This window comes from Gorilla gorilla, chromosome 20, assembly GCF_029281585.2.
Source record: "Gorilla gorilla gorilla isolate KB3781 chromosome 20, NHGRI_mGorGor1-v2.1_pri, whole genome shotgun sequence".
Taxonomy (NCBI): domain Eukaryota; kingdom Metazoa; phylum Chordata; class Mammalia; order Primates; family Hominidae; genus Gorilla; species Gorilla gorilla.
Window position 1 is genome coordinate 43,008,642 of NC_073244.2, and position 22,430 is coordinate 43,031,071.

At 56.7% G+C, this 22,430-nt stretch overlaps 4 pseudogenes; 3 read left to right on the forward strand and 1 right to left on the reverse strand.

The window, feature by feature from the left end:
* Nucleotides 1–671: 671 nt before the first annotated feature.
* Nucleotides 672–1,537, forward strand: LOC129528757 (neurotrophin-4-like; annotated as a pseudogene).
* Nucleotides 1,538–6,832: 5,295 nt separating this feature from the next.
* Nucleotides 6,833–7,698, forward strand: LOC129528758 (neurotrophin-4-like; annotated as a pseudogene).
* A 5,295-nt stretch (nucleotides 7,699–12,993) lies between these two features.
* LOC129528763 (neurotrophin-4-like) lies at nucleotides 12,994–13,859 on the forward strand (annotated as a pseudogene).
* A 6,911-nt stretch (nucleotides 13,860–20,770) lies between these two features.
* On the reverse strand, nucleotides 20,771–21,379 carry LOC129528772 (neurotrophin-4-like; annotated as a pseudogene).
* Between the last annotated feature and the right edge of the window lie 1,051 nt (nucleotides 21,380–22,430).

Sequence of the window (22,430 nt, forward strand, 5' to 3'; positions counted from 1 at the left end):
TCTTTTTTTTTTTTTTTTTTTGCGATGGAGTCTCGCTCTGTCGTGGAGGCTGGAGTGCAGTGGCGCAATCTCTGCTCACTGCAAGCTCCCCCTCCTAGGTTCACTCCATTCTCCTGTCTCAGCCTCCCAAGTAGCTTGGACTACAGGGGCCCGCGACCAAGCCCAGATAAGTTTTTGTATTTTTAGTAGAGACGGGGTTTCACCGTGTTAGCCAGGAAGGTCTCGATCCCCTGACCACATGATCCGCCCGCCTCGGCCTCCCAAAGTGGTGGGATTACAGGAGCGCAGCACCACGCCCAGCTAATTTTGGTATTATCAGTAGAGATGTGATTTCACAGTGTTGGCCAGGCTGCTCTCGAACTCCTGACCTCAAGTCATCCACCCGCCTCAGCCTCCCAAAGTGCTGGGACTACAGGTGTGAGCCATAGTGCCTGACCTGTAGTTGTTGAATATTTATTCTTAATCTACAAGTTGGGTGTGATGCAAGTCCTGTACATGGAGTCCCCCAAACTTCTAGAGCAAGGGCTTCCCCATAATCCTGGCAGGCAGGCCTCCCCTGGGGTTCCAAACTTCTGTCCCCACTGAAGTGTTTATCCTCTTCTCTAATCCCAGCCTCCTTTTCCCTGTTTCCATGTGCTCTGAGAGATGCTCCCGCTCCCCCAGGCTCCCTCTGCATCCCCCTCATTTTCTTCCTCCCCGCTGTGTCAATGGAGTCCTAACCCCCACCCTTGACATTGTCCCCTTTTCCTACTACAAAGTGGGACCTTCTTTTCCCCCGAGTGGTCCTGTCTAGGGGTGCCGCTGCCGGGCCCCCTCTGCTCTTCCTGCTGGAGACTGGGGCCTTTCGGGAGTCAGCAGGCACCCGGGCCAACCGCAGCCAGCGAGGGGTCAGCGATACTTCGCCGGCGAGTCATCAGGGTGAGCTGGCCGTGTGCGATGCAGTCACTGGCTGGGTGACAGACCCCCGGACCGCTGTGGACTTGGTTGTGCTCGAGGTGGAGGTGTTGGGCGAGGTGCCTGCAGCTGGCGGCAGTTCCCTCCGCCAACACTTCTTTGTCACCTGCTTCGAGGCCGATAACTCTGAAGAAGGTGGCCCAGGGGTAGGTGGAGAGGCTGCCGCCGGGGTGTGGACCGGGGGGCACTGGGTGTCTGAGTGCAAGGCCAAGCAGTCCTATGTGCGGGCATTGACCGCTGATGCCCAGGGCCGTGTGGACTGGCGATGGATTCAAACTGGCACTGCCTGTGTCTGCACACTCCTCAGCCGGACTGGCCGGGCCTGAGACTTATACCCAGGAACTGGTCAGGCAGAAAAAGAACAGAGCTGGATGCTGAGAGACGTCAGGGTTGGCCCAGCTGCTCTACGGACGGACCCCAGTTGGGGAACTCATCAAATCATGGCAAAATCACAACTCTCTGAATTTGAGCTCAATCTCTGTAGGATGGGTGCACCAACGTGGGGTTTTGAAGGTTGAATAGGAGCTCTCCCGGGGGAACTTGAGGGTAATCATGATGATGATGATAATAATAATAATAGCCACTATTTACTGAGTGTTTACTCTTTCGTAGCCCTAATACATAACTCCTCGGATCAACTCTCATGGATTTGATCATTGGTGACCTTTGGTGTTAAGTTGCTGACTGCTCTGTCACAGAGGACACCACCTTGCTCATCCTGGGGAGTGGGAGGGCACATTTCACGATGTGCATGGGGGAGGAGAGAAACTGGAACATGCAAGCAGATGGCCAGGGGACCTTGAGGACATGGTCTACGGAAGGCCTTTAAGTATCTGGGAGCTGGGGTTCAAATGAGAAATCTTACTTGGTGAGAGCAGGCAGGGGTTGGCTTCGAATATTCTGTTTTGAGATAAAGAGCTACCGATCACACGGGGAGTATAAGCAAGGTTGAATGAGAAGCGATCAGGATGCTGGAGAGTTCAGCCCTGGGCGGGGAGCTCAAGTCAGGTTTCTAGCCCTCTTCCCTGTGCCAACCTATACCCTACATTGGGAAAGAAACAGACCTTAAAATTGTCCAGCTTGATGGCATCGCGGGAAAGGGACTAAGTCCAGATAATGTCCTCCGAGGCTGCGGCCTCGGGGGCAGGACACACCTCCTGCGGGCCTATTCAATGATCAGTTAAATCACCTGAAGCACACGCATTTCCGGGGAGCGCTCCGGGCATCCTGGCTTGAGGGTAGAGTGGGCGGAGGTCCCTAAGGGAGAGGTGGGGCTCGGGCTGAATCCCTCGTTGGGGGCACCAGGGTCAAGTGGCTAACCTGGCAGCACAGTCACGGGGAGGCCCTCTCTCATTGGGCAGAAACTAAGTCCGAAGCCGCGCCCCTCCTGGGCGAGGAGGTTCCACCTCCTAGGTTCCTGTGATTCTCCTGCCTCAGCCCGAGTAGTGGGACATCCCACTTGCTCCCGCCATTCTGTTTACCACAGGTGACAACCGCCATGGCTGAGAGGCAGGGAGGTCCCCCGAGGACCGAGCGAGGCTCGGTCTCCCAAAAAAAAAAAAAAGATACATTGAAGTAATTTAAAAACACTTAGGAAGATGTCATTTCTTCCTATCAAGGCGTCCTCCCTTTATGGTTTGTTGTTATATAGGGAACGATAAAAAGAAAGTTTTTTTGGAGGAGGTCGGCCTCGAACTCGAGGCTCTCGCACCCTCGCCTCCCTGAGGGCCCGAAGGCCGGCACAATGGGCCAGAGCCACAGTGGCTCCTGGGGTCGGGGGTTGTCCTTTCTTCCCTTTGACCTTACGCAGGGTGAGGGAGCCAATCACAAGAGGCTCACCCCTGACGTCACCCAGTCCCCAGGGCCAGTGAGGGCCCTGTGTTCCCTGGCGCCCCCTGGAGGGAGGAAGGGGAACTGTATCTGAGAGAGAGCAGCCCATTGGGTCCGCTGACTCCGGCCGGGTTCCCGTGCCGCGTCCAACACCCCTCACTCCCTGTCTCACTCCCCCACGGAGACTCAATTTACTTTCCATGTCCACATTCCCAGTGCTTGCGGAAGATATCCCGCTAAGAGAGAGACATGTCAAAGGTAGGGTAGATCCACATTTCCAGGCACCAAAGATGGAGATGTTCCAGGAAAGACTGCAGGGCCCCTGGGCACCTTCCACCTCCTTCCAGGCCATCACTGGCATGAGAAGGGGCAGACCAGTGTGAGCTGTGGAAGGAGGCCTCTTTCTGGAGGAGCGTGACCCCCAGTAAGCTTCAGGTGGGGCAGTTCCTGAGGGTGGGGATCTGAAATGTTGGGGTATCTCAGGTCCTCTGGGCTGTGGGGTGGGCTCTGAAAGGCAGGTGTCGGGGTGGTGGGTCCTGAATAGGAGATGCCGGGAAGGGTCTCTGGGTCTTTGTGGGTGGTGTACCACGCGGGATGGGAAGGCCAGGACTCGGGGCTGCGGTCTCAGACCCGGGTGAAGCAGTGTCCTTGCCCCAGGGGCTGCTGCTGTTGCTGCTGCTGAGCATGGGCGGGACATGGGCATCCAAGGAGCCGCTTCGGCCACGGTGCCGCCCCATCAATTGCCACCCTGGCTGTCGAGAAGGAGGGCTGCCCCGTGTGCATCACCGTCAACACCACCATCTGTGCCGGCTACTGCCCCACCATGGTGAGCTGCCCGGAGCCGGGGCAGGTGCTGCCACCTCAGGGCCAGACCCACAGAGGCAGCCGGGGAGGAAGGGTGGTCTGCCTCTCTGGTCAGGGGCTGCGGAATGGGGTGTGGGAGGGCAGGAACAGAGGGCTTCCTGGACTCCTGAGTCTGAGACCTGTGGGGGCAGCTGGGGAGCTCAGCTGAGGCGCCGGCCCCAGGCACAAGCTCATTCCCCCACTCACACGGCTTCCAGACCCGCGTGCTGCAGGGGGTCCTGCCGCCCCTGCCTCAGGTGGTGTGCAACTACCGCGATGTGCGCTTCGAGTCCATCCGGCTCCCTGGCTGCCCGCGCGGCGTGAACCCCGTGGTCTCCTACGCCGTGGCTCTCAGCTGTCAATGTGCACGCTGCCGCCGCGGCACCACTGACTGCGGGGGTCCCAAGGACCACCCCTTGACCTGCGATGACCCCCGCTTCCAGGCCTCCTCTTCCTCAAAGGCCCCTCCCCCCAGCCTTCCAAGCCCATCCCGACTCCCGGGGCCCTCAGACACCCCGATCCTCCCACAACAAAGGCTTCTCAATCCGCACTCTGGAGGTGTCTTTCTGTGGGCTCAGGGCAACCACACACACACAGGGTGGGTCCAGCTTCCAAACCATTTTCTACAGAGTCACAGTACAGAACTCTGGTAGAAAACAGGGTGGACGGCTGGGCGCGGTGGCTCACGCCTGTAATTGTCGGAGGCTGCGGTGGGTGGATCAGCTGAGGTGAGGGGTTCCAGACCAGCCTGACCAACATGGAGAAACCCCATCTCTACTAAAAATACAAAATATCGTCGGGCGTGGTGGTGCATGCCTATACTCCCAGGTACTTGGGAGGCTTAGGCAGGAGAATCTCTTGATCCTAGGAGGCGGAGGTTGCAGTGAGCAAGATCCCGCCATTGCGCTTCAGCCTGGGCAACAAAAACAAAGCTCCATCTCAAAAAGTAATAATAATAATAATAATAATAATAATAATAATAATAATAATATAAACATTAAAAATGTTCGGCCAGGCGCAGTGGCTCATGCCTGCAATCCCAGCACTTTGGGAGGCCGAGGCGGGTGCATCACCTGAGTTCAGGACTTCGAGACCAGCCTGGCCAACATGGTGAAACCCTGTCTCTACTAAAAAAAAAAAAAAAAATTAGCTGGGTGTGGTGGTGCGCGCCTGTAGTCCCAGCTACTCAGGAAGCTGAGGCAGGAGAATCGCTTGAACCCGGGAAGCATAGGTGCAGTGAGCCGAGATCACGCCACTGCACTCCAGCCTGGGTGACAGGGCGAGACTCCGTCTCAAAAAAAAAAAATAAAATAAAATAAAATAAAAATAAAAATAGAAAATAGTCAACTACTATTACTCAATAGCAACAGATGGTAAAATACAGGCTCAGAGAAATTAATGATTTGTGCCTGGTCACACAGCCAACAAATGGCAGAGATGGGACTTCAACTCTGGGCAACTGCACTCTGCCATCCTTCCTGTAGAACTCTGAGGAACTGAGAGTCTTGCATCTTGGAGGATGTTCCAATCAATTTTTTTTTTTTTTTTTTTTTTGAGACGGAGTCTCGCTCTGTTGTTGAGACTGGACTGCAGTGGCGCGATCTCGGCTCACTGCAAGATCCGCCTCCCGGGTTCCTGCCATTCTCCTGCCTCGGCCTCCCAAGTAGCTGGGACTACAGGCGCCCACCAGGACGCCTGGCTAATTTGTTGTACTTTTTAGTAGAGACGGGGTTTCCCCGTGTTAGCCAGGATAGTCTTGATCTCCTGACTTTGTGATCCGCCCGTCTCGGCTTCCCAAAGTGCTGGGATTACAGGCATGAACCACTGCGCCAGGCCCAATTTTGTTTGTTTGTTTTGTTTTGTTTTGTTGTTTTGGGAAAGGGTGGCGTGGAGAAGACTGGGAAACAACCAGTGGTCACCAGAGCTGTAGCACCTCCTTCACCTCTGAGCTCTGGGGCTGGGAACCCCAGGCTTCGGGGACCACTGTGGAGGACGCAGGTGGCCCCCTCTTTCCTGACATCTCAGGAGAGGGAGCGGCAACCGGTTAGGGGAAGAAAAGAACAGGAAGGTTATACAGCCAGGTGGGGAAGGGGCCAACTCCCTGAAAAACCCCTTCCCAGAGTTCTTCTTCAAGCGCAGGGTACCCAAGAGTCAAGGCCCCGCCCCCTTTCCAGTGGCCCCTTTTCTACTTAGGTGACCGCTCCTGGCTGGGATGGGAGGTAGATGGACCGGGGGGTGGGGGTGGGGGGGGGGAGGAGGGGAAGGGAGAGGCAGTGGATGAAGGAGAATGGAAGAGATGACATCCCCCTTGGCCCATTCATCCCATTCAGGTCCCCAAGCCGCGCCCCCCTCCGCCCCACCTGCACTGCCAGTGCCAACGTCAGAGGGAGGAAGAGGGAGCTCGGCTTAGAAGGCTGAGGCCCTGCCACCTGGGCCACACAGATCATGTGGCCTTCCTTCTCCCCACAGAAGGCCAGACCATGGACACCCCCTGAGCTGGAGGTCATCCTCCATCTCCACCCTGTTTTCTTTTTCTTTCTTTTTTTTTTTTTTTTGCGATGGAGTCTCGCTCTGTCGTGGAGGCTGGAGTGCAGTGGCGCAATCTCTGCTCACTGCAAGCTCCCCCTCCTAGGTTCACTCCATTCTCCTGTCTCAGCCTCCCAAGTAGCTTGGACTACAGGGGCCCGCGACCAAGCCCAGATAAGTTTTTGTATTTTTAGTAGAGACGGGGTTTCACCGTGTTAGCCAGGAAGGTCTCGATCCCCTGACCACATGATCCGCCCGCCTCGGCCTCCCAAAGTGGTGGGATTACAGGAGCGCAGCACCACGCCCAGCTAATTTTGGTATTATCAGTAGAGATGTGATTTCACAGTGTTGGCCAGGCTGCTCTCGAACTCCTGACCTCAAGTCATCCACCCGCCTCAGCCTCCCAAAGTGCTGGGACTACAGGTGTGAGCCATAGTGCCTGACCTGTAGTTGTTGAATATTTATTCTTAATCTACAAGTTGGGTGTGATGCAAGTCCTGTACATGGAGTCCCCCAAACTTCTAGAGCAAGGGCTTCCCCATAATCCTGGCAGGCAGGCCTCCCCTGGGGTTCCAAACTTCTGTCCCCACTGAAGTGTTTATCCTCTTCTCTAATCCCAGCCTCCTTTTCCCTGTTTCCATGTGCTCTGAGAGATGCTCCCGCTCCCCCAGGCTCCCTCTGCATCCCCCTCATTTTCTTCCTCCCCGCTGTGTCAATGGAGTCCTAACCCCCACCCTTGACATTGTCCCCTTTTCCTACTACAAAGTGGGACCTTCTTTTCCCCCGAGTGGTCCTGTCTAGGGGTGCCGCTGCCGGGCCCCCTCTGCTCTTCCTGCTGGAGACTGGGGCCTTTCGGGAGTCAGCAGGCACCCGGGCCAACCGCAGCCAGCGAGGGGTCAGCGATACTTCGCCGGCGAGTCATCAGGGTGAGCTGGCCGTGTGCGATGCAGTCACTGGCTGGGTGACAGACCCCCGGACCGCTGTGGACTTGGTTGTGCTCGAGGTGGAGGTGTTGGGCGAGGTGCCTGCAGCTGGCGGCAGTTCCCTCCGCCAACACTTCTTTGTCACCTGCTTCGAGGCCGATAACTCTGAAGAAGGTGGCCCAGGGGTAGGTGGAGAGGCTGCCGCCGGGGTGTGGACCGGGGGGCACTGGGTGTCTGAGTGCAAGGCCAAGCAGTCCTATGTGCGGGCATTGACCGCTGATGCCCAGGGCCGTGTGGACTGGCGATGGATTCAAACTGGCACTGCCTGTGTCTGCACACTCCTCAGCCGGACTGGCCGGGCCTGAGACTTATACCCAGGAACTGGTCAGGCAGAAAAAGAACAGAGCTGGATGCTGAGAGACGTCAGGGTTGGCCCAGCTGCTCTACGGACGGACCCCAGTTGGGGAACTCATCAAATCATGGCAAAATCACAACTCTCTGAATTTGAGCTCAATCTCTGTAGGATGGGTGCACCAACGTGGGGTTTTGAAGGTTGAATAGGAGCTCTCCCGGGGGAACTTGAGGGTAATCATGATGATGATGATAATAATAATAATAGCCACTATTTACTGAGTGTTTACTCTTTCGTAGCCCTAATACATAACTCCTCGGATCAACTCTCATGGATTTGATCATTGGTGACCTTTGGTGTTAAGTTGCTGACTGCTCTGTCACAGAGGACACCACCTTGCTCATCCTGGGGAGTGGGAGGGCACATTTCACGATGTGCATGGGGGAGGAGAGAAACTGGAACATGCAAGCAGATGGCCAGGGGACCTTGAGGACATGGTCTACGGAAGGCCTTTAAGTATCTGGGAGCTGGGGTTCAAATGAGAAATCTTACTTGGTGAGAGCAGGCAGGGGTTGGCTTCGAATATTCTGTTTTGAGATAAAGAGCTACCGATCACACGGGGAGTATAAGCAAGGTTGAATGAGAAGCGATCAGGATGCTGGAGAGTTCAGCCCTGGGCGGGGAGCTCAAGTCAGGTTTCTAGCCCTCTTCCCTGTGCCAACCTATACCCTACATTGGGAAAGAAACAGACCTTAAAATTGTCCAGCTTGATGGCATCGCGGGAAAGGGACTAAGTCCAGATAATGTCCTCCGAGGCTGCGGCCTCGGGGGCAGGACACACCTCCTGCGGGCCTATTCAATGATCAGTTAAATCACCTGAAGCACACGCATTTCCGGGGAGCGCTCCGGGCATCCTGGCTTGAGGGTAGAGTGGGCGGAGGTCCCTAAGGGAGAGGTGGGGCTCGGGCTGAATCCCTCGTTGGGGGCACCAGGGTCAAGTGGCTAACCTGGCAGCACAGTCACGGGGAGGCCCTCTCTCATTGGGCAGAAACTAAGTCCGAAGCCGCGCCCCTCCTGGGCGAGGAGGTTCCACCTCCTAGGTTCCTGTGATTCTCCTGCCTCAGCCCGAGTAGTGGGACATCCCACTTGCTCCCGCCATTCTGTTTACCACAGGTGACAACCGCCATGGCTGAGAGGCAGGGAGGTCCCCCGAGGACCGAGCGAGGCTCGGTCTCCCAAAAAAAAAAAAAGATACATTGAAGTAATTTAAAAACACTTAGGAAGATGTCATTTCTTCCTATCAAGGCGTCCTCCCTTTATGGTTTGTTGTTATATAGGGAACGATAAAAAGAAAGTTTTTTTGGAGGAGGTCGGCCTCGAACTCGAGGCTCTCGCACCCTCGCCTCCCTGAGGGCCCGAAGGCCGGCGCAATGGGCCAGAGCCACAGTGGCTCCTGGGGTCGGGGGTTGTCCTTTCTTCCCTTTGACCTTACGCAGGGTGAGGGAGCCAATCACAAGAGGCTCACCCCTGACGTCACCCAGTCCCCAGGGCCAGTGAGGGCCCTGTGTTCCCTGGCGCCCCCTGGAGGGAGGAAGGGGAACTGTATCTGAGAGAGAGCAGCCCATTGGGTCCGCTGACTCCGGCCGGGTTCCCGTGCCGCGTCCAACACCCCTCACTCCCTGTCTCACTCCCCCACGGAGACTCAATTTACTTTCCATGTCCACATTCCCAGTGCTTGCGGAAGATATCCCGCTAAGAGAGAGACATGTCAAAGGTAGGGTAGATCCACATTTCCAGGCACCAAAGATGGAGATGTTCCAGGAAAGACTGCAGGGCCCCTGGGCACCTTCCACCTCCTTCCAGGCCATCACTGGCATGAGAAGGGGCAGACCAGTGTGAGCTGTGGAAGGAGGCCTCTTTCTGGAGGAGCGTGACCCCCAGTAAGCTTCAGGTGGGGCAGTTCCTGAGGGTGGGGATCTGAAATGTTGGGGTATCTCAGGTCCTCTGGGCTGTGGGGTGGGCTCTGAAAGGCAGGTGTCGGGGTGGTGGGTCCTGAATAGGAGATGCCGGGAAGGGTCTCTGGGTCTTTGTGGGTGGTGTACCACGCGGGATGGGAAGGCCAGGACTCGGGGCTGCGGTCTCAGACCCGGGTGAAGCAGTGTCCTTGCCCCAGGGGCTGCTGCTGTTGCTGCTGCTGAGCATGGGCGGGACATGGGCATCCAAGGAGCCGCTTCGGCCACGGTGCCGCCCCATCAATTGCCACCCTGGCTGTCGAGAAGGAGGGCTGCCCCGTGTGCATCACCGTCAACACCACCATCTGTGCCGGCTACTGCCCCACCATGGTGAGCTGCCCGGAGCCGGGGCAGGTGCTGCCACCTCAGGGCCAGACCCACAGAGGCAGCCGGGGAGGAAGGGTGGTCTGCCTCTCTGGTCAGGGGCTGCGGAATGGGGTGTGGGAGGGCAGGAACAGAGGGCTTCCTGGACTCCTGAGTCTGAGACCTGTGGGGGCAGCTGGGGAGCTCAGCTGAGGCGCCGGCCCCAGGCACAAGCTCATTCCCCCACTCACACGGCTTCCAGACCCGCGTGCTGCAGGGGGTCCTGCCGCCCCTGCCTCAGGTGGTGTGCAACTACCGCGATGTGCGCTTCGAGTCCATCCGGCTCCCTGGCTGCCCGCGCGGCGTGAACCCCGTGGTCTCCTACGCCGTGGCTCTCAGCTGTCAATGTGCACGCTGCCGCCGCGGCACCACTGACTGCGGGGGTCCCAAGGACCACCCCTTGACCTGCGATGACCCCCGCTTCCAGGCCTCCTCTTCCTCAAAGGCCCCTCCCCCCAGCCTTCCAAGCCCATCCCGACTCCCGGGGCCCTCAGACACCCCGATCCTCCCACAACAAAGGCTTCTCAATCCGCACTCTGGAGGTGTCTTTCTGTGGGCTCAGGGCAACCACACACACACAGGGTGGGTCCAGCTTCCAAACCATTTTCTACAGAGTCACAGTACAGAACTCTGGTAGAAAACAGGGTGGACGGCTGGGCGCGGTGGCTCACGCCTGTAATTGTCGGAGGCTGCGGTGGGTGGATCAGCTGAGGTGAGGGGTTCCAGACCAGCCTGACCAACATGGAGAAACCCCATCTCTACTAAAAATACAAAATATCGTCGGGCGTGGTGGTGCATGCCTATACTCCCAGGTACTTGGGAGGCTTAGGCAGGAGAATCTCTTGATCCTAGGAGGCGGAGGTTGCAGTGAGCAAGATCCCGCCATTGCGCTTCAGCCTGGGCAACAAAAACAAAGCTCCATCTCAAAAAGTAATAATAATAATAATAATAATAATAATAATATAAACATTAAAAATGTTCGGCCAGGCGCAGTGGCTCATGCCTGCAATCCCAGCACTTTGGGAGGCCGAGGCGGGTGCATCACCTGAGTTCAGGACTTCGAGACCAGCCTGGCCAACATGGTGAAACCCTGTCTCTACTAAAAAAAAAAAAAAAATTAGCTGGGTGTGGTGGTGCGCGCCTGTAGTCCCAGCTACTCAGGAAGCTGAGGCAGGAGAATCGCTTGAACCCGGGAAGCATAGGTGCAGTGAGCCGAGATCACGCCACTGCACTCCAGCCTGGGTGACAGGGCGAGACTCCGTCTCAAAAAAAAAAAAAAAATGAAATAAAATAAAATAAAAATAAAAATAGAAAATAGTCAACTACTATTACTCAATAGCAACAGATGGTAAAATACAGGCTCAGAGAAATTAATGATTTGTGCCTGGTCACACAGCCAACAAATGGCAGAGATGGGACTTCAACTCTGGGCAACTGCACTCTGCCATCCTTCCTGTAGAACTCTGAGGAACTGAGAGTCTTGCATCTTGGAGGATGTTCCAATCAATTTTTTTTTTTTTTTTTTTTTTTTTTGAGACGGAGTCTCGCTCTGTTGTTGAGACTGGACTGCAGTGGCGCGATCTCGGCTCACTGCAAGATCCGCCTCCCGGGTTCCTGCCATTCTCCTGCCTCGGCCTCCCAAGTAGCTGGGACTACAGGCGCCCACCAGGACGCCTGGCTAATTTGTTGTATTTTTTAGTAGAGACGGGGTTTCCCCGTGTTAGCCAGGATAGTCTTGATCTCCTGACTTTGTGATCCGCCCGTCTCGGCTTCCCAAAGTGCTGGGATTACAGGCATGAACCACTGCGCCAGGCCCAATTTTGTTTGTTTGTTTTGTTTTGTTTTGTTGTTTTGGGAAAGGGTGGCGTGGAGAAGACTGGGAAACAACCAGTGGTCACCAGAGCTGTAGCACCTCCTTCACCTCTGAGCTCTGGGGCTGGGAACCCCAGGCTTCGGGGACCACTGTGGAGGACGCAGGTGGCCCCCTCTTTCCTGACATCTCAGGAGAGGGAGCGGCAACCGGTTAGGGGAAGAAAAGAACAGGAAGGTTATACAGCCAGGTGGGGAAGGGGCCAACTCCCTGAAAAACCCCTTCCCAGAGTTCTTCTTCAAGCGCAGGGTACCCAAGAGTCAAGGCCCCGCCCCCTTTCCAGTGGCCCCTTTTCTACTTAGGTGACCGCTCCTGGCTGGGATGGGAGGTAGATGGACCGGGGGGTGGGGGTGGGGGGGGGGGGGAGGAGGGGAAGGGAGAGGCAGTGGATGAAGGAGAATGGAAGAGATGACATCCCCCTTGGCCCATTCATCCCATTCAGGTCCCCAAGCCGCGCCCCCCTCCGCCCCACCTGCACTGCCAGTGCCAACGTCAGAGGGAGGAAGAGGGAGCTCGGCTTAGAAGGCTGAGGCCCTGCCACCTGGGCCACACAGATCATGTGGCCTTCCTTCTCCCCACAGAAGGCCAGACCATGGACACCCCCTGAGCTGGAGGTCATCCTCCATCTCCACCCTGTTTTCTTTTTCTTTCTTTTTTTTTTTTTTTTTTTGCGATGGAGTCTCGCTCTGTCGTGGAGGCTGGAGTGCAGTGGCGCAATCTCTGCTCACTGCAAGCTCCCCCTCCTAGGTTCACTCCATTCTCCTGTCTCAGCCTCCCAAGTAGCTTGGACTACAGGGGCCCGCGACCAAGCCCAGATAAGTTTTTGTATTTTTAGTAGAGACGGGGTTTCACCGTGTTAGCCAGGAAGGTCTCGATCCCCTGACCACATGATCCGCCCGCCTCGGCCTCCCAAAGTGGTGGGATTACAGGAGCGCAGCACCACGCCCAGCTAATTTTGGTATTATCAGTAGAGATGTGATTTCACAGTGTTGGCCAGGCTGCTCTCGAACTCCTGACCTCAAGTCATCCACCCGCCTCAGCCTCCCAAAGTGCTGGGACTACAGGTGTGAGCCATAGTGCCTGACCTGTAGTTGTTGAATATTTATTCTTAATCTACAAGTTGGGTGTGATGCAAGTCCTGTACATGGAGTCCCCCAAACTTCTAGAGCAAGGGCTTCCCCATAATCCTGGCAGGCAGGCCTCCCCTGGGGTTCCAAACTTCTGTCCCCACTGAAGTGTTTATCCTCTTCTCTAATCCCAGCCTCCTTTTCCCTGTTTCCATGTGCTCTGAGAGATGCTCCCGCTCCCCCAGGCTCCCTCTGCATCCCCCTCATTTTCTTCCTCCCCGCTGTGTCAATGGAGTCCTAACCCCCACCCTTGACATTGTCCCCTTTTCCTACTACAAAGTGGGACCTTCTTTTCCCCCGAGTGGTCCTGTCTAGGGGTGCCGCTGCCGGGCCCCCTCTGCTCTTCCTGCTGGAGACTGGGGCCTTTCGGGAGTCAGCAGGCACCCGGGCCAACCGCAGCCAGCGAGGGGTCAGCGATACTTCGCCGGCGAGTCATCAGGGTGAGCTGGCCGTGTGCGATGCAGTCACTGGCTGGGTGACAGACCCCCGGACCGCTGTGGACTTGGTTGTGCTCGAGGTGGAGGTGTTGGGCGAGGTGCCTGCAGCTGGCGGCAGTTCCCTCCGCCAACACTTCTTTGTCACCTGCTTCGAGGCCGATAACTCTGAAGAAGGTGGCCCAGGGGTAGGTGGAGAGGCTGCCGCCGGGGTGTGGACCGGGGGGCACTGGGTGTCTGAGTGCAAGGCCAAGCAGTCCTATGTGCGGGCATTGACCGCTGATGCCCAGGGCCGTGTGGACTGGCGATGGATTCAAACTGGCACTGCCTGTGTCTGCACACTCCTCAGCCGGACTGGCCGGGCCTGAGACTTATACCCAGGAACTGGTCAGGCAGAAAAAGAACAGAGCTGGATGCTGAGAGACGTCAGGGTTGGCCCAGCTGCTCTACGGACGGACCCCAGTTGGGGAACTCATCAAATCATGGCAAAATCACAACTCTCTGAATTTGAGCTCAATCTCTGTAGGATGGGTGCACCAACGTGGGGTTTTGAAGGTTGAATAGGAGCTCTCCCGGGGGAACTTGAGGGTAATCATGATGATGATGATAATAATAATAATAGCCACTATTTACTGAGTGTTTACTCTTTCGTAGCCCTAATACATAACTCCTCGGATCAACTCTCATGGATTTGATCATTGGTGACCTTTGGTGTTAAGTTGCTGACTGCTCTGTCACAGAGGACACCACCTTGCTCATCCTGGGGAGTGGGAGGGCACATTTCACGATGTGCATGGGGGAGGAGAGAAACTGGAACATGCAAGCAGATGGCCAGGGGACCTTGAGGACATGGTCTACGGAAGGCCTTTAAGTATCTGGGAGCTGGGGTTCAAATGAGAAATCTTACTTGGTGAGAGCAGGCAGGGGTTGGCTTCGAATATTCTGTTTTGAGATAAAGAGCTACCGATCACACGGGGAGTATAAGCAAGGTTGAATGAGAAGCGATCAGGATGCTGGAGAGTTCAGCCCTGGGCGGGGAGCTCAAGTCAGGTTTCTAGCCCTCTTCCCTGTGCCAACCTATACCCTACATTGGGAAAGAAACAGACCTTAAAATTGTCCAGCTTGATGGCATCGCGGGAAAGGGACTAAGTCCAGATAATGTCCTCCGAGGCTGCGGCCTCGGGGGCAGGACACACCTCCTGCGGGCCTATTCAATGATCAGTTAAATCACCTGAAGCACACGCATTTCCGGGGAGCGCTCCGGGCATCCTGGCTTGAGGGTAGAGTGGGCGGAGGTCCCTAAGGGAGAGGTGGGGCTCGGGCTGAATCCCTCGTTGGGGGCACCAGGGTCAAGTGGCTAACCTGGCAGCACAGTCACGGGGAGGCCCTCTCTCATTGGGCAGAAACTAAGTCCGAAGCCACGCCCCTCCTGGGCGAGGAGGTTCCACCTCCTAGGTTCCTGTGATTCTCCTGCCTCAGCCCGAGTAGTGGGACATCCCACTTGCTCCCGCCATTCTGTTTACCACAGGTGACAACCGCCATGGCTGAGAGGCAGGGAGGTCCCCCGAGGACCGAGCGAGGCTCGGTCTCCCAAAAAAAAAAAAAAGATACATTGAAGTAATTTAAAAACACTTAGGAAGATGTCATTTCTTCCTATCAAGGCGTCCTCCCTTTATGGTTTGTTGTTATATAGGGAACGATAAAAAGAAAGTTTTTTTGGAGGAGGTCGGCCTCGAACTCGAGGCTCTCGCACCCTCGCCTCCCTGAGGGCCCGAAGGCCGGCACAATGGGCCAGAGCCACAGTGGCTCCTGGGGTCGGGGGTTGTCCTTTCTTCCCTTTGACCTTACGCAGGGTGAGGGAGCCAATCACAAGAGGCTCACCCCTGACGTCACCCAGTCCCCAGGGCCAGTGAGGGCCCTGTGTTCCCTGGCGCCCCCTGGAGGGAGGAAGGGGAACTGTATCTGAGAGAGAGCAGCCCATTGGGTCCGCTGACTCCGGCCGGGTTCCCGTGCCGCGTCCAACACCCCTCACTCCCTGTCTCACTCCCCCACGGAGACTCAATTTACTTTCCATGTCCACATTCCCAGTGCTTGCGGAAGATATCCCGCTAAGAGAGAGACATGTCAAAGGTAGGGTAGATCCACATTTCCAGGCACCAAAGATGGAGATGTTCCAGGAAAGACTGCAGGGCCCCTGGGCACCTTCCACCTCCTTCCAGGCCATCACTGGCATGAGAAGGGGCAGACCAGTGTGAGCTGTGGAAGGAGGCCTCTTTCTGGAGGAGCGTGACCCCCAGTAAGCTTCAGGTGGGGCAGTTCCTGAGGGTGGGGATCTGAAATGTTGGGGTATCTCAGGTCCTCTGGGCTGTGGGGTGGGCTCTGAAAGGCAGGTGTCGGGGTGGTGGGTCCTGAATAGGAGATGCCGGGAAGGGTCTCTGGGTCTTTGTGGGTGGTGTACCACGCGGGATGGGAAGGCCAGGACTCGGGGCTGCGGTCTCAGACCCGGGTGAAGCAGTGTCCTTGCCCCAGGGGCTGCTGCTGTTGCTGCTGCTGAGCATGGGCGGGACATGGGCATCCAAGGAGCCGCTTCGGCCACGGTGCCGCCCCATCAATTGCCACCCTGGCTGTCGAGAAGGAGGGCTGCCCCGTGTGCATCACCGTCAACACCACCATCTGTGCCGGCTACTGCCCCACCATGGTGAGCTGCCCGGAGCCGGGGCAGGTGCTGCCACCTCAGGGCCAGACCCACAGAGGCAGCCGGGGAGGAAGGGTGGTCTGCCTCTCTGGTCAGGGGCTGCGGAATGGGGTGTGGGAGGGCAGGAACAGAGGGCTTCCTGGATTCCTGAGTCTGAGACCTGTGGGGGCAGCTGGGGAGCTCAGCTGAGGCGCCGGCCCCAGGCACAAGCTCATTCCCCCACTCACACGGCTTCCAGACCCGCGTGCTGCAGGGGGTCCTGCCGCCCCTGCCTCAGGTGGTGTGCAACTACCGCGATGTGCGCTTCGAGTCCATCCGGCTCCCTGGCTGCCCGCGCGGCGTGAACCCCGTGGTCTCCTACGCCGTGGCTCTCAGCTGTCAATGTGCACGCTGCCGCCGCGGCACCACTGACTGCGGGGGTCCCAAGGACCACCCCTTGACCTGCGATGACCCCCGCTTCCAGGCCTCCTCTTCCTCAAAGGCCCCTCCCCCCAGCCTTCCAAGCCCATCCCGACTCCCGGGGCCCTCAGACACCCCGATCCTCCCACAACAAAGGCTTCTCAATCCGCACTCTGGAGGTGTCTTTCTGTGGGCTCAGGGCAACCACACACACACAGGGTGGGTCCAGCTTCCAAACCATTTTCTACAGAGTCACAGTACAGAACTCTGGTAGAAAACAGGGTGGACGGCTGGGCGCGGTGGCTCACGCCTGTAATCCCGCCAATTTGGGAGGCCGAGGCAGTCGGATCATGAGGTCAGGAGATCGAGAACATCCTGGATAATACGGTGAAACCCCGTCTCTACTAAAAATACGAAAAGTTATCCCGGCTTGTTGGCGGGCGCTTGAAGGAGAATGCAGTGAACCTGGGAGCGGGAGGTTGCAGTGAGCAGAGATCACGCCACTGCATTCCAGTCTCAACAACAGAGCGAGACTCCGTCTCAAAAAAAAAAAAAAAAAAAAAAAAAAAATTGATTGGAACATCCTCCAAGATGCAAGACTCTCAGTTCCTCAGAGTTCTACAGGAAGGATGGCAGAGTGCAGTTGCCCAGAGTTGAAGTCCCATCTCTGCCATTTGTTGGCTGTGTGACCAGGCACAAATCATTAATTTCTCTGAGCCTGTATTTTACCATCTGTTGCTATTGAGTAATAGTAGTTGACTATTTTCTATTTTTATTTTTATTTTTATTTATTTATTTATTTATTTTGAGACGGAGTCTCGCCCTGTCACCCAGGCTGGAGTGCAGTGGCGTGATCTCGGCTCACTGCACCTATGCTTCCCGGGTTCAAGCGATTCTCCTGCCTCAGCTTCCTGAGTAGCTGGGACTACAGGCGCGCACCACCACACCCAGCTAATTTTTTTTTTTTTTTTTAGTAGAGACAGGGTTTCACCATGTTGGCCAGGCTGGTCTCGAAGTCCTGAACTCAGGTGATGCACCCGCCTCGGCCTCCCAAAGTGCTGGGATTGCAGGCATGAGCCACTGCGCCTGGCCGAACATTTTTAATGTTTATATTATTATTATTATTATTATTATTATTATTATTATTACTTTTTGAGATGGAGCTTTGTTTTTGTTGCCCAGGCTGAAGCGCAATGGCGGGATCTTGCTCACTGCAACCTCCGCCTCCTAGGATCAAGAGATTCTCCTGCCTAAGCCTCCCAAGTACCTGGGAGTATAGGCATGCACCACCACGCCCGACGATATTTTGTATTTTTAGTAGAGATGGGGTTTCTCCATGTTGGTCAGGCTGGTCTGGAACCCCTCACCTCAGCTGATCCACCCACCGCAGCCTCCGACAATTACAGGCGTGAGCCACCGCGCCCAGCCGTCCACCCTGTTTTCTACCAGAGTTCTGTACTGTGACTCTGTAGAAAATGGTTTGGAAGCTGGACCCACCCTGTGTGTGTGTGGTTGCCCTGAGCCCACAGAAAGACACCTCCAGAGTGCGGATTGAGAAGCCTTTGTTGTGGGAGGATCGGGGTGTCTGAGGGCCCCGGGAGTCGGGATGGGCTTGGAAGGCTGGGGGGAGGGGCCTTTGAGGAAGAGGAGGCCTGGAAGCGGGGGTCATCGCAGGTCAAGGGGTGGTCCTTGGGACCCCCGCAGTCAGTGGTGCCGCGGCGGCAGCGTGCACATTGACAGCTGAGAGCCACGGCGTAGGAGACCACGGGGTTCACGCCGCGCGGGCAGCCAGGGAGCCGGATGGACTCGAAGCGCACATCGCGGTAGTTGCACACCACCTGAGGCAGGGGCGGCAGGACCCCCTGCAGCACGCGGGTCTGGAAGCCGTGTGAGTGGGGGAATGAGCTTGTGCCTGGGGCCGGCGCCTCAGCTGAGCTCCCCAGCTGCCCCCACAGGTCTCAGACTCAGGAGTCCAGGAAGCCCTCTGTTCCTGCCCTCCCACACCCCATTCCGCAGCCCCTGACCAGAGAGGCAGACCACCCTTCCTCCCCGGCTGCCTCTGTGGGTCTGGCCCTGAGGTGGCAGCACCTGCCCCGGCTCCGGGCAGCTCACCATGGTGGGGCAGTAGCCGGCACAGATGGTGGTGTTGACGGTGATGCACACGGGGCAGCCCTCCTTCTCGACAGCCAGGGTGGCAATTGATGGGGCGGCACCGTGGCCGAAGCGGCTCCTTGGATGCCCATGTCCCGCCCATGCTCAGCAGCAGCAACAGCAGCAGCCCCTGGGGCAAGGACACTGCTTCACCCGGGTCTGAGACCGCAGCCCCGAGTCCTGGCCTTCCCATCCCGCGTGGTACACCACCCACAAAGACCCAGAGACCCTTCCCGGCATCTCCTATTCAGGACCCACCACCCCGACACCTGCCTTTCAGAGCCCACCCCACAGCCCAGAGGACCTGAGATACCCCAACATTTCAGATCCCCACCCTCAGGAACTGCCCCACCTGAAGCTTACTGGGGGTCACGCTCCTCCAGAAAGAGGCCTCCTTCCACAGCTCACACTGGTCTGCCCCTTCTCATGCCAGTGATGGCCTGGAAGGAGGTGGAAGGTGCCCAGGGGCCCTGCAGTCTTTCCTGGAACATCTCCATCTTTGGTGCCTGGAAATGTGGATCTACCCTACCTTTGACATGTCTCTCTCTTAGCGGGATATCTTCCGCAAGCACTGGGAATGTGGACATGGAAAGTAAATTGAGTCTCCGTGGGGGAGTGAGACAGGGAGTGAGGGGTGTTGGACGCGGCACGGGAACCCGGCCGGAGTCAGCGGACCCAATGGGCTGCTCTCTCTCAGATACAGTTCCCCTTCCTCCCTCCAGGGGGCGCCAGGGAACACAGGGCCCTCACTGGCCCTGGGGACTGGGTGACGTCAGGGGTGAGCCTCTTGTGATTGGCTCCCTCACCCTGCGTAAGGTCAAAGGGAAGAAAGGACAACCCCCGACCCCAGGAGCCACTGTGGCTCTGGCCCATTGTGCCGGCCTTCGGGCCCTCAGGGAGGCGAGGGTGCGAGAGCCTCGAGTTCGAGGCCGACCTCCTCCAAAAAAACTTTCTTTTTATCGTTCCCTATATAACAACAAACCATAAAGGGAGGACGCCTTGATAGGAAGAAATGACATCTTCCTAAGTGTTTTTAAATTACTTCAATGTATCTTTTTTTTTTTTTTGGGAGACCGAGCCTCGCTCGGTCCTCGGGGGACCTCCCTGCCTCTCAGCCATGGCGGTTGTCACCTGTGGTAAACAGAATGGCGGGAGCAAGTGGGATGTCCCACTACTCGGGCTGAGGCAGGAGAATCACAGGAACCTAGGAGGTGGAACCTCCTCGCCCAGGAGGGGCGCGGCTTCGGACTTAGTTTCTGCCCAATGAGAGAGGGCCTCCCCGTGACTGTGCTGCCAGGTTAGCCACTTGACCCTGGTGCCCCCAACGAGGGATTCAGCCCGAGCCCCACCTCTCCCTTAGGGACCTCCGCCCACTCTACCCTCAAGCCAGGATGCCCGGAGCGCTCCCCGGAAATGCGTGTGCTTCAGGTGATTTAACTGATCATTGAATAGGCCCGCAGGAGGTGTGTCCTGCCCCCGAGGCCGCAGCCTCGGAGGACATTATCTGGACTTAGTCCCTTTCCCGCGATGCCATCAAGCTGGACAATTTTAAGGTCTGTTTCTTTCCCAATGTAGGGTATAGGTTGGCACAGGGAAGAGGGCTAGAAACCTGACTTGAGCTCCCCGCCCAGGGCTGAACTCTCCAGCATCCTGATCGCTTCTCATTCAACCTTGCTTATACTCCCCGTGTGATCGGTAGCTCTTTATCTCAAAACAGAATATTCGAAGCCAACCCCTGCCTGCTCTCACCAAGTAAGATTTCTCATTTGAACCCCAGCTCCCAGATACTTAAAGGCCTTCCGTAGACCATGTCCTCAAGGTCCCCTGGCCATCTGCTTGCATGTTCCAGTTTCTCTCCTCCCCCATGCACATCGTGAAATGTGCCCTCCCACTCCCCAGGATGAGCAAGGTGGTGTCCTCTGTGACAGAGCAGTCAGCAACTTAACACCAAAGGTCACCAATGATCAAATCCATGAGAGTTGATCCGAGGAGTTATGTATTAGGGCTACGAAAGAGTAAACACTCAGTAAATAGTGGCTATTATTATTATTATCATCATCATCATGATTACCCTCAAGTTCCCCCGGGAGAGCTCCTATTCAACCTTCAAAACCCCACGTTGGTGCACCCATCCTACAGAGATTGAGCTCAAATTCAGAGAGTTGTGATTTTGCCATGATTTGATGAGTTCCCCAACTGGGGTCCGTCCGTAGAGCAGCTGGGCCAACCCTGACGTCTCTCAGCATCCAGCTCTGTTCTTTTTCTGCCTGACCAGTTCCTGGGTATAAGTCTCAGGCCCGGCCAGTCCGGCTGAGGAGTGTGCAGACGCAGGCAGTGCCAGTTTGAATCCATCGCCAGTCCACACGGCCCTGGGCATCAGCGGTCAATGCCCGCACATAGGACTGCTTGGCCTTGCACTCAGACACCCAGTGCCCCCCGGTCCACACCCCGGCGGCAGCCTCTCCACCTACCCCTGGGCCACCTTCTTCAGAGTTATCGGCCTCGAAGCAGGTGACAAAGAAGTGTTGGCGGAGGGAACTGCCGCCAGCTGCAGGCACCTCGCCCAACACCTCCACCTCGAGCACAACCAAGTCCACAGCGGTCCGGGGGTCTGTCACCCAGCCAGTGACTGCATCGCACACGGCCAGCTCACCCTGATGACTCGCCGGCGAAGTATCGCTGACCCCTCGCTGGCTGCGGTTGGCCCGGGTGCCTGCTGACTCCCGAAAGGCCCCAGTCTCCAGCAGGAAGAGCAGAGGGGGCCCGGCAGCGGCACCCCTAGACAGGACCACTCGGGGGAAAAGAAGGTCCCACTTTGTAGTAGGAAAAGGGGACAATGTCAAGGGTGGGGGTTAGGACTCCATTGACACAGCGGGGAGGAAGAAAATGAGGGGGATGCAGAGGGAGCCTGGGGGAGCGGGAGCATCTCTCAGAGCACATGGAAACAGGGAAAAGGAGGCTGGGATTAGAGAAGAGGATAAACACTTCAGTGGGGACAGAAGTTTGGAACCCCAGGGGAGGCCTGCCTGCCAGGATTATGGGGAAGCCCTTGCTCTAGAAGTTTGGGGGACTCCATGTACAGGACTTGCATCACACCCAACTTGTAGATTAAGAATAAATATTCAACAACTACAGGTCAGGCACTATGGCTCACACCTGTAGTCCCAGCACTTTGGGAGGCTGAGGCGGGTGGATGACTTGAGGTCAGGAGTTCGAGAGCAGCCTGGCCAACACTGTGAAATCACATCTCTACTGATAATACCAAAATTAGCTGGGCGTGGTGCTGCGCTCCTGTAATCCCACCACTTTGGGAGGCCGAGGCGGGCGGATCATGTGGTCAGGGGATCGAGACCTTCCTGGCTAACACGGTGAAACCCCGTCTCTACTAAAAATACAAAAACTTATCTGGGCTTGGTCGCGGGCCCCTGTAGTCCAAGCTACTTGGGAGGCTGAGACAGGAGAATGGAGTGAACCTAGGAGGGGGAGCTTGCAGTGAGCAGAGATTGCGCCACTGCACTCCAGCCTCCACGACAGAGCGAGACTCCATCGCAAAAAAAAAAAAAAAAGAAAGAAAAAGAAAACAGGGTGGAGATGGAGGATGACCTCCAGCTCAGGGGGTGTCCATGGTCTGGCCTTCTGTGGGGAGAAGGAAGGCCACATGATCTGTGTGGCCCAGGTGGCAGGGCCTCAGCCTTCTAAGCCGAGCTCCCTCTTCCTCCCTCTGACGTTGGCACTGGCAGTGCAGGTGGGGCGGAGGGGGGCGCGGCTTGGGGACCTGAATGGGATGAATGGGCCAAGGGGGATGTCATCTCTTCCATTCTCCTTCATCCACTGCCTCTCCCTTCCCCCCCACCCCCCCACCCCCACCCCCCGGTCCATCTACCTCCCATCCCAGCCAGGAGCGGTCACCTAAGTAGAAAAGGGGCCACTGGAAAGGGGGCGGGGCCTTGA